The sequence below is a fragment of the Pan troglodytes genome, chromosome 11, assembly GCF_028858775.2.
Source record: "Pan troglodytes isolate AG18354 chromosome 11, NHGRI_mPanTro3-v2.0_pri, whole genome shotgun sequence".
NCBI classification, from domain to species: Eukaryota; Metazoa; Chordata; class Mammalia; order Primates; family Hominidae; genus Pan; species Pan troglodytes.
This window is the reverse complement of record NC_072409.2, coordinates 31,840,001-31,852,160: the sequence shown is the minus strand read 5'-3', so window position 1 is coordinate 31,852,160 and position 12,160 is coordinate 31,840,001. Positions and strand designations below refer to the sequence as shown.

The following is a 12,160-nucleotide window of genomic DNA, read 5'->3' as shown; positions in this document are numbered from 1 at the left end:
GTTCCTTCTGATTCCCTGTGATCCAGCTCGTGCTTATTGTCTTTATTTTCTGAGTCTTGCCTCTATGGCCCCCCTCCTCTCTGAAAGCAAGGCCACTTGAGTCGTGCCTTTCTGAATGAAGTCAATGTCTGTGCCAGTCAATGCACAATTGTCGCTTATGACCTTCCTGAGGTTTCCTGTTTCCTCCTAATACATTAGAAGAACAAATCAATAAAGTCTGTGTCCCAGTACCTTGGGTAACTGCCATCTTCATGGTTACATCACTATCCAGGGTGACTGTGAAGCAGTGGGGCGCTTAACCCCAGGAGCAGTGGGAGGACTGGGTTGGGCTCATTGGAGTCTCACACAGGGATGGTGAAATGGCTCCTGGCTGATATAGAAGCACAAGACTCCCCCACCACATGGTGATTTGTATTCAGCAGCAGCCCCCTCCCTTGGCACCAGGCAGATGGGTCCCCAGGAGAGATCCAAGGAAGAAGGAAGGGGCTGTTGTCCTTGACAAGGAAACGATTGATGTCTCTGCTTTCTCACCCTCTTTAAATTGAGATGGGGACAAGATTAAAAGTTCAGGTAGGAAGCCAAGTGGTGATTTACAACACTGAGCAACCAGCCTAGTGTGTGAGGAAGCCTGTGGTCCATCTCTCAAGAAATGAGCTGCCTGGATATTTGAAATGTTCACTATTCTTGCTAGAATCTGGACATTAAGGCCCTGTCATGACAATAATAATGACAAAAATAGCAAGGAAAAATAAATAATAATAAACCCGATATATTGTATGTTATATGCAATGTCCTGTATTTTATAATTGTTATCTCTAAATTCTTACAATGATAGTGAAAGGCAGGTACAATTAGCCCCATTTTATAGATAAGGTAACTGAGGCTCAGAAAAGTTAAGAAACTTGATTGAGGTAACACAGTTAGCAAGGAGTAGAACCAGGATTCCAAGCCAAGTAGCCCTGGCTCCAAAGCATGTACTATTCTGTTGCACTGCATTGGCTGATGCATAACGACATGGTTGGCTTTTCTCAGGACATAGATACAGTTGAAGCACAGTCTCAGGACACAGATACTGTTGAAGCACAGTCTCAAGTTGGTGTGACCACCTGCTTAGTTAAGGGTTCTCTGGGGTATATGAAACTAGGCCAGGCCTCTTGTTGCTTAGGTGCCAAGGGTGATGGAGCTCACTCCCTCTGTCCTATGACACTGCAGACTTTGCTGTAGGAGCCTTTGCAGTCCCTTGTCCTGCCTTTGGCTTTGTGTCATGTAGTGGAACCTCTTTCAGTTGTAAAGTTTTCACAGGGAGAGCAAAGCCAAAAATGGGGGTAGGAAAGGGGTATCAAGAACAGGCACTGAGAAATGTGTCTGACACTGACATCTCTAGCAAAAGTAAGGACAGTGGTGTCAAGGTAGGTCAAGGTCAGGTATCAAATGGACAAGATATCAACAATTTATACACATTATGTCCAGGATAAAAAAGGGAATGTATTAAAATAAATTAAAGGTAGATCTGAGGTCAGAGTTGTCAGGAAGATGAGACAGGTAATAATAAGACCAGTTAAGGGAAGTAGAAAGTAGGTTGTTCTAGAAACATGAGAACTTTCATGAATAGTTTATGACCATGCAGGGTTTCTCTGTAGAAAGTTCCACACCCTGCTTTGAAAGTAAACCTCACCTTGTCTTAAAGATACAGTATGTTAAACCTGATACTTGACAATCCCATCTTCTTTTTTATGGAGTGGCTGAGACTTACTTGTAGGGAAAGCACACCCAGTTAACTCAAATGCTTAGAACACTGTAGTGGAAGGTCAATGCATGTGATCAATCCCCATGAGAGCCAGTTAGGTTAGTTCTGTCTCAATGCCACATCCCAGCCTTCAGCCTTTGGCAACTCTCTGGGGGAAATAAATGCCATTGATTAGAAGGGGCACCAGGCAAGTTTGTGTGTACTGAGCAACAAAAACCCATTCTTTCTCTTTGAAAGGATCTCAAAGCTCACAGTGAAACAGCAGCATGTTCCTTTCACAAGGACAGCAGAGAATTTGGGGGTTTATCAAAGATCATAACCATCTCATTTCTCTCCAAGAGATAGCAGATTTAAGGTCTAATATGATTATTTATGTTTATTTAATTCACAATATGATTATTTAATCATGTTGCATTGATCTTTGAACTCCTTTAATTCAATAACTTTGAGTTGCTCTTCTCACACTCAAGTACAAATAACTAGACATAGACACTTCACAGATCAGCAGATTATTCTGCATTGCCCTCTCAATCTCACCTATTTTTTTTTAAGTTTTTTAAAACTATAACTCTTTTCTGTGCTAACATAAAGCAAGCTTCCTTGGCCTTTTAGGCAAAAATATAACCTTGAGGATCATATAACCTTGAGGATCCCAAGTGAACTTGTCTTCACTTAAACTGGAGAGATTACTCCTTGGAGGTTTTCTGTGTCACCATGTCTTCCTTCGTCTCACTTTGCTCACTCCTATTGGGTGAAGTGAGCTTCATCTGGTATTTTATGATTTGAGTGGTTAATTCTTCTGATTCTGAACAAAAGACTATACTTCATTCTGATAATTTGTACCCTCCAGGCTTTCCTCCTGAGTAGTTCCTTTCCAACCTCTTTGGAGAATGATGGGAAAAGTCTATTTACTCAGTACTCCTCATGGGTGAAAGCTCTTCCAAGCTATAAATAAAACAAATTTAACTTGTACAGGGTTACTAATGCTATGGAGAGACAAATAAAGGAGCTTGCTGCCTTCTGGCTGCAGGAATCAGGCCAAGGATTTTCACAAAATAGCCCAGGACTCTAATGTATGAAGAGTCTTATTATGATAAGAATTTAACAATAATAATTCCATTTTTGTTGCAGACATTCTTACTAAAAAGAAAGAACACCGAAATTGACCTTACCCTGACAATATGATGGCTGAAGGATTTATGATCACTTATAACATTTGAAATTGAGGCGGAACCTGAAGAATATGACTCTGGTGAAACGTCCTATTTATGCTTTTGATGTCTTTCACTTGGACATTTACCACATGCCTATTGGTAGGTTTGTTACATAGGTCAGTTAAGGTGATACAAGAATAAATAAAACACTATCCCTATCCTTTAATATCATTTATTTGTGGGGTCAATCACAGATTTTCATTTTTCAAAATCTTTGATAAATGTCAGAATTATGTTTTTTAATATTTTTACAGAATTATTACAATATATGATAGAGGATGAAAGGCAAGGTAGTATGAAATGGAAAAGATATTTTGAATTAAGATATTTGGACCTGGATTCATATTTTTGCTTTGGTCTTTATTAGCTGAGTGACCTTGGGAAAGTTCTTCTACTAAAAAAGAACAAAGATAATAATTACTTCATGAAATTGCTGTAAAAACACATAACAAGTATATCCAGACTCAACAGTGTATGCTCAAAAATGCAGATCCTTTTTCCCTTACCTGCAAATAAAGTCTTACATTAATACAGTGGGGGTAAAGGTTTAAACTGGTGGATTCAAGAAGGGTTATAGAAAGAGGTAGCATTTTAATAGGGGAAGGAGTGGATCCAAGAAATCAGATCCATTTTCTACAAAAAGAAATGAGAAGACAGATAATTCAAGAAGAAAAGTTTACATGATTAAAGACCCAAAGTTAGAAATAGTGATGTGTCTCAATAGTAAGTTAGGAATTGGGGTGGACACAGTTGTTGGAAGAAGGATGGTTTCAGCAAAGACCCGAGTTAGGTGACAATTTCAAGTGTTTGTGAAGATATATGAACAAAATTATAAAGTAGTTAGGGTATAAGAAATAGGGAGGAGGGAATGAATTAACATTTATGGAGTGTCTTGCATGTTCCAAGCACTGTACTACTTGCCTTATAAACCTTTTTTCAATAAACGCCTACAACAATCCTGAGATGTGGAATTATTAGTTCCTCAATGGACCCAGAGAGTTTCAATTATGTGGTTAAGAACACAGAGTTAGTAAAGGACAGAGACAGAATTCAAATGTAAGCCTATGTTACTCCACATCCTATGCATTCACTAAGCCTCTTAGGAAAACCAATTTATTGGACCTTTTAATCATTTAAGAATGAGATGATAGGGGGTGGTTCCAAGATGGCCAAATAGGAACAGCTCCAGTCTACAGCTCCCAGCATGAGCGACGCAGAGGACGGGTGATTTCTGCATTTCCAACTGAGGTACCGGGTTCATCTCACTGGGGCTTGTTGGACAGTGGGTGCAGGACAGTGGGTGCAACCCACCAAGCATGAGCTGAAGCAGGGCGAGGCATCGCCTCACCTGGGAAGTGCAAGGTGTCAGGGAGTTCCCTTTCCTAGCCAAGGAAAGCTGTGACAGACGCCTGGAAAATGGGGTCACTCCCACCCTAATACTGCACTTTTCCAACGGTCTTAGCAAATGGCACACCAGGAGATTATATCCCACACATGGCTCAGAGGGTCCCATGCCCAGGGAGCCTTGCACATTGCTGGCACAGTGGTCTGAGATTGAACTGCAAGGCAGCAGCGAGGCTGGGGGAAGGGCGCCCACCATTGCTGAGGCTTCAGTAGGTAAACAAAGTGGCCGGGAAGCTGGAACTGTGTGGAGCCCACCACAGATCAAGGAGGCCTGCCTGCCTCTGTAGACTCCACCTCTGGGGGCAGGGCATAGCTGAACAAAAGTCAGCAGAAACCTCTGCAGACTTAAATGTCCCTGTCTGACAGCTTTGAAGAGAGTAGTGGTTCTCCCAGCACGGAGTTTGAGATCTGAGAATGGACAGACTGAGTCCTCAAGAGGGTCCCTGACCCCTGAGTAGCTGAACTGGGAGGCACCCCCCAGTAGGGGCAGACTGACACCTCACACGGCCAGGTACCCCTCTGAGATGAAGCTTCCAGAGGAATGATCAGGTAGCAACATTTGCTGTTCAGCAATATTCGCTGTTCTGCAGCCTCCGCTGCTGATACCCAGGCAAACAGGTCTGGAGTGGACCTCCAGCAAACTCCAACAGACCTGCAGCTGAGGGTCCTGACTGTTAGAAGGAAAACTAACAAACAGAAAGGACATCCACACCAAAATCCCATCTGTACGTCACCATCATCAAAGACCAAAGGTAGATAAAACCACAAAGATGGGGAAAAACCAGAGCAGAAAAACTGAAAATTCCAAAAATCAGAGCCCCTCTCCCCCTCCAAAGGAATGCAGCTCCTTGCCAGCAATGGAACAAAGCTGGACTGAGAATGACTTTGATGCGTTGAGAGAAGAAGGCTTCAGAAGATCAAACTTCTCCGAGCCAAAGGAGGAAGTCTGAACCCATCGCAAAGAAGCTAAAAACCTTGAAAAAAGATTAGACGAATGGCTAACTAGAATAACCAGTGTAGAGAAGTCCTTAAATGACCTGATGGAGCTGAAAACCATGGCACAAGAACTACGTGACGAATGCACAAGCTTCAGTAGCTGATTCTATCAACGGGAAGAAAGGGTATCAGTGATTGAAGATCAAATTAATGAAATGAAGGGAGAAGAGAAGTTTAGAGAAAAAAGAATAAAAAGAAATGAACAAAGCCTCCAAGAAATATGGGACTATGTGAAAAGACCAAATCTACGTCTGATTGGTGTACCTGAAAGTGACGGGGAGAATGGAACCAAGTTGGAAAACACTCTGCAGGATATTATCCAGGAGAACTTCCCCAATATAGCAAGACAGGCCAACATTCAAATTCAGGAAATACAGAGAATGCCACAAAGATACTCCTTGAGAAGAGCAACTCCAAGACACATAATTGTCAGATTCACCAAGGTTGAAATGAAGGAAAAAATGTTAAGGGCAGTCAGAGAGAAAGGTCAGGTTACCCACAAAGGGAAGCCCATCAGACTAACAGCTGATCAGAAACTCTATAAGCCAGAAGAGAGTGGGGGCCAATATTCAACATTCTTAAAGGAAAGAATTTTCAACGCAGAATTTCATATCCAGCCAAACTAAGCTTCAAAAGTGAAGGAGAAATAAAATCCTTTACAGACAAGCAAATGCTGAGATTTTGTCACCACCAGGCCTGCCCTAAAAGAGCTCCTGAAGGAAGCGCTAAACATGGAAAGGAACAACTGGTACCAGCTACTGCAAAAACATGCCAAATTGTAAAGACCATCAAGGCTAGAAAGAAACTGCATCAACTAACAAGCAAAATAACCAGCTAACATCATAATGACAGGATCAAATTCACACATAACAATATTAACCTTAACAGTAAATGGGCTAAATGCTCCAATTAAAAGACACAGACTGGCAAACTGGATAGAGTGAAGACCCATCAGTGTGCTGTATTCAGGAGACCCATCTCACGTGCAGAGACACACATAGGCTTAAAATAAAGGGATGGAGGATGATCTACCAAGCAAATGGAGAACAAAAAAAGGCAGGGGTTGCAATCCTAGTCTCTGATAAAACAGACTTTAAACCAGCAAAGATCAAAAGAGACAAAGAAGGCCATTACATAATGGTAAAGGGATCAATTCAACAAGAAGACCTAACTGTCCTAAATATATATGCACCCAATACAGGAGCACCCAGATTCATAAAGCAAGTCCTTAGAGATCTACAAAGAGACTTAGACTCCCACACAATAATAATGGGAGACTTCAACACCCCACTGTCAACATTAGACAGATCAACGAGACAGAAAGTTAACAAGGATATCCAGGAATTAAACTCAGCTCTGCACCAAGTGGACCTAATAGACATGTACAGAACTCTCCACCCCAAAACAAAAGAATATACATTCTTCTTAGCACCACATCACACTGATTCCAAAATTGACCACATAGTTGGAAGTAAAGCACTGCTCAGCAAATGTAAAAGAACAGAAATTATAACAAACTGTCTCTCAGACCACAGTGCAATCAAACTAGAACTCAGGATTAAGAAACTCACTCAAAACCGCTCAACTGCATGGGAACTGAACAACCTGCTCTTGAATGACTACTGGGTACGTAACGAAATGAAGGCAGAAATAAAGATGTTCTTTGAAACCAATGAAAACAAAGACACAACATACCAGAATCTCTGGGACACATTTAAAGTAGTGTGTAGAGGGAAATTTATAGCATTAAATGCCCACAAGAGAAAGCAAGAAAGATCTAAAGTTGTCACCCTAACATCACCATTAAAAGAACCAGAGAAGCAAGAGCAAACACATTCAAAAGCTAGCAGAAGGCAAGAAGTAACTAAGATCAGGGCAGAACTGAAGGAGACAGAGACACCCTTCAAAAAATCAATGAATCCAGGAACTGGTTTTTTGAAAAGATCAACAAAATTGATAGACCGCTGGCAAGATTAATAAAGAAGAAAAGAGAGAAGAATCAAATAGATGCAATAAAAAATGATAAAGGGGAAATCACCACCAATCCCACAGAAATACAAACTACCATCAGAGAATACTATAAACACCTCTACACAAATAAACTAGAAAATCTAGAAGAAATGGATAAATTCGTCGACACATACGTGGTCCCAAGACTAAACTAGGAAGAAGTTGAATCCCTGAATAGACCAATAACAGGCTCTGAAATTGAGGCAATAATTAATAGCCTACCAACCAAAAAAAGTCCAGGACTAGACGGATTCACAGCAGAATTCTACCAGAGGTACAAGGAGGAACTGGTACCATTCCTTCTGAAACTATCCTAATCAATAGAAAAACAGAGAATCTTCCCTAACTCATTTTATGAAGCCAGCATCATCCTGATACCAAAGCCTGGCAGAGACACAACAAAAAAGAGAATTTTAGACCAACAGCCCTGATGAACATCAGCGCAGAAATCCTCAATAAAATACTGGCAAACTGAATCCAGCAGCACATCAAAAAGCTTATCCACTATGATCAAGTGGGCTTCATCCCTGGGATGCAAAGCTGGTTCAACATATGCAAATCAATAAACGTAATCCAGCATATAAACAGAACCAAAGACAAAAACCACATGATTATCTCAATAGATGCAGAAAAGGCCTTTGACAAAATTCAACAACCCTTCATGCTAAAAACTCTCAATAAATTAGGTATTGATGGGACGTATCTCAAAATAATAAGAGCTATTTATGAAAAACCCACAGTGAATATCATACTGAATGAGCAAAAACTGGAAGCATTCCCTTTGAAAACTGGCACAAGACAGGGATACTCTCTCTCACCACTCCTATTCAACATAGTGTTGGAAGTTTTAGCCAGGGCAATCAAGCAGGAGAAAGAAATAAAGGGTATTCAATTAGGAAAAGAGGAAGTCAAATTGTCCCTGTTTGCAGATGACATGATTGTGTATTTAGAAAACCCCATCATCTCAGCCCAAAATCTCCTTAAGCTGATAAGCAACTTCAGCAAATTCTCAGGATACAAACTCAATGTGCAAAACTCACAAGCATTCTTATACACCAATAACAGAAAAACAGAGAGCCAAATCATGAGTGAACTCCCATTCACAACTGCTTCAAAGAGAATAAAATACCTAGGAATCCAACTTACAAGGGATGTGAAGGACCTCTTCAAGGAGAACTACAAATCATTGCTCAATGAAATAAAAGAGGACACAAACAAATGGAAGAACATTCCATGCTCATGGATAGGAAGAATCAATATGGTGAAAATGGCCATACTGCCCAAGGTAATTTATAGATTCAATGCCATCCCCATCAAGCTACCAATGACTTTCTTCATAGACTTGGAAAAAACTACTTTAAAGTTCACATGGAACCAAAAAAGAGCCCTCATTGCCAAGAAAATCCTAAGCCAAAAAACAAAGCTGGAGGCATCATGCTACCTGACTTCAAACTATGCTACAAGGCCACAGTCACCAAAACATCATGACACTGTTACCAAAACAGAGATACAGACCAATGGAACAGAACAGAGCCCTCACAAATAATACCACACATCTACAACCATCTGATCTTTGACAAACCTGACAAAAACAAGAAATGGGGAAAGGATTCCCTATTTAACAAACGGTGCTGGGAAAACTGGCTAGCCATATGTAGAAAGCTGAAACTGGATCCCTTCCTTACACCTTATACAAAAATTAATTCAAGATGGATTAAAGACTTATGTGTTAGACCTAAAACCATAAAAACCCTAGAAGAAAACCTAGGCAATACCACTCAGGACATAGGCATGGGCAAGGACTTCATATCTAAAACACCAAAAGCAATGGCAACAAAAGCCAAAATTGACAAATGGGATCTAATTAAACGAAAGAGCTTCTGCACAGCAACAGAAACTACCATCAGAGTGAACAGGCAACCTACAGAATGGGAGAAAATTTTTGCAGTCTACTCATCTGACAAAAGGCTAATATCCAGAATCTACGAAGAAATCAAACAAATTTACAAGAAAAAAACAACAACCCCATCAACAAGTGGGCGAAGGATATGAACAGACACTTCTCAAAAGAAGACATTTATGCAGCCAAAAGACACATGAAAAAATGCTCATCATCACTGGCCATCAGAAAAATGCAAATCAAAACCACAATGAGATACCATCTCACACCAGTTAGAATGGCGATCATTAAAAAGTCAGGAAACAACAGGTGCTGGAGAAGATGTGGAGAAATAGGAACACTTTTACACTGTTGTTGGGACTGTAAACTAGTTCAACCATTGTGCAAGACAGTGTGGCGATTCCTCAAGGATCTAGAACTAGAAATACCATTTGACCCAGCCATCCCATTACTGGGTATATACCCAAAGGACTATAAATCATGCTGCTATAAAGACACATGCATATGTATGTTTACTGCGGCACTAGTCACAATAGCAAAGACTTGGAACCAACCCAAATGTCCATCAATGATAGACTGGATTAAGAAAATGTGGCACATATACACCATGGAATACTATGCAGCCAGCCATAAAAAAGGATGAGTTCATGTCCTTTGTAGAGACATGGATGAAGCTGGAAACCATCATTCTCAGCAAACTATTGCAAGGACAAAAAACCAAACACTGCATGTTCTCACTCATAGGTGGGAATTGAACAATGAGAACACTTGGACACAGGAAGGGGAACATCACACACCAGGGCCTGTCGTGGGGTTGGGGAATGGGGTAGGGATAGCATTAGGAGATATACCTAATTTAAAAGACGAGTTAATGGGTGCAGCACACCAACATGGCACATGTATACATATGTAATAAACCTGCACATTGTGCACATGTACCCTAGAACTTAAAGTATAAAAAAAAAAGAATGAGATGATAGAAGACTATTTCAGTCTTCTATCTACCCTATTTCAGGGTAGTAGCCACAAAAAAAAAAAAAAAAAAAAGGAGATAAAGGGGTGAGTGGATGGATGGACAAATGAATGGAGAGGGATGGGCAAATAAATAAACACGAAGATGGATAACAAAATGGATATATGGAAAGTCAATGAATGAGTGGATGATTACAAGGGGTGTGGAGGTAAGCTCAACACATGAAAGAACTGGAAGAAGGAGGAATTAAATATAACATCTGGTGCTGGAACATCTAGTAAAATCTGACAGCGTTAATGAAGAAAAACACAAGAAGAAAGAACAAGTTGCTAAAAAAGGGGGGGAAGAAGTCAGTTCCGTGACACAGAATAAAAAATTTTTATGGGAATTATCGCTGAAACATTGCTAAATGTGAATATGCTTGAGCATTGGATGATTTGCACAGACAGAGCAGCCTCTTTTTCCCAGAGGTAGGTTCTCCTGCTGGGTATGGACAGACAAACTGGCTGGCCCTCAGCTTGCATGGAAAAATTTGAGCCAAGATGGTCACAGAAGTCACCATCCTGCTCACATCTGGATTCTGATGGAGGCAGTCAATTAGTGAAAAAAAATTTGGGACATAAATTATTCAAATGCTTGGCAAGCAAAAAAACTGGTTGTTTCTCCTTATAAACTCTGTGTTGGAGTCATGTGAAAACAGATCACCCATAAAGAATGCTTTTGGGATTCTGGGGGTGTCTTTCAGTTGGTAAGAATGTTCATTCATATTTGAGGTCCAGTTCCAATGTAAGCTCCTGTCTGAAACCTTCCTCATCTGTATGGACTTGACTGGGTCAACTTAGTTCAAGTAGACTTATGCCTCCTAGAATTTCCTTTCCTACATTGTTTCAAGTTAGCATGGGTCATAGGAGACATTTTGCATGAGTTTTGGAAGGTTGAATTAAAGCAGAAGCCGTAGTTAGTTCACACTCAGAGGGTCAATGAAGGAACACCAGGTGCTATTGTAAACCATGTCCATTGCTACTTATCTGCTTGCAAACCTTGTTGGTCTGGGCCAACAGCCAGACCAGCAGCAATTCCACCTCCCAATGGATCCTTCTTCAGTTTTTTTAACTCCTGGCTTGCATGTGAATGTAGTGCATGAAGAGACACCACTTCTTCAGGACTCAAACATTACTAAAGTTAGAGGCTGGAAGACATTGAGAAACTGAGGCAGATTCTAGGCCATTCTCCATCTTTGCAGGCTCCAATTCATCCTTGCTCTCCCACACTTCATATCAACTTCCTTGCCCAACTCTCTGTCCTGCTGACTTCAGGCTCCAGAACTAGTAGTGGCAAGGAAGGTCACTAGTTTGCAAACTATGACCTGCAGAGCAAACCCAACCCACTGCCTGTTTTTGTAAATGCAATTTTATTGGCATGTAGCCAGACCCATGTGTTTATTAATTGCTTGGGGCTGCTTCTGTGCTACAGAGATCATATGTCTTCCAAAGCCTAAAATATTTATTATCTGCTCCTTTAAAGAAAAGGTTTGCCAAATCTGAGCAAAGACAATAACCATACACAGACTGTTAAACCAACTTCCACAATCATGTAAGGTCAAATCCCTAAATGTGCATGTGCATATATATGTATGTACATTCACGTGTGCGTGTATATATGTACATTCACGTGTGTATATATGTATATTATATATACATGAATGTTTGTATGCATGCATATATGTATATGTTTGTGAATATACATATATTTATCAGTTTTATTTCTCTGATCAAACCTTGATTATCACACAATCTCTACTCCATTAATATTTGGAAACCAAGAAAACTGAATGCCTCCTTCTCTGTTGCCACAGTATTTTGCTATTAGAGCACTTGCCATATTGAATTATAATCGGTTTGTATCTCTATTTGTGT

The 12,160-nt window shown here is 40.4% G+C and overlaps 1 long non-coding RNA gene across 1 annotated transcript in view; it reads left to right on the top strand.

Moving 5' to 3' along the window:
* LOC134807640 (uncharacterized) overlaps positions 1–3,917 on the top strand; it is a 154,558-nt gene extending 150,641 nt beyond the window's left edge. Inside the window, exon 6 of the long non-coding RNA XR_010148598.1 lies at positions 2,879–3,917. This is a non-coding gene — a long non-coding RNA (uncharacterized LOC134807640). The remainder of the gene's footprint in view (positions 1–2,878) is intronic.
* The last annotated feature ends 8,243 nt before the right edge of the window (positions 3,918–12,160 follow it).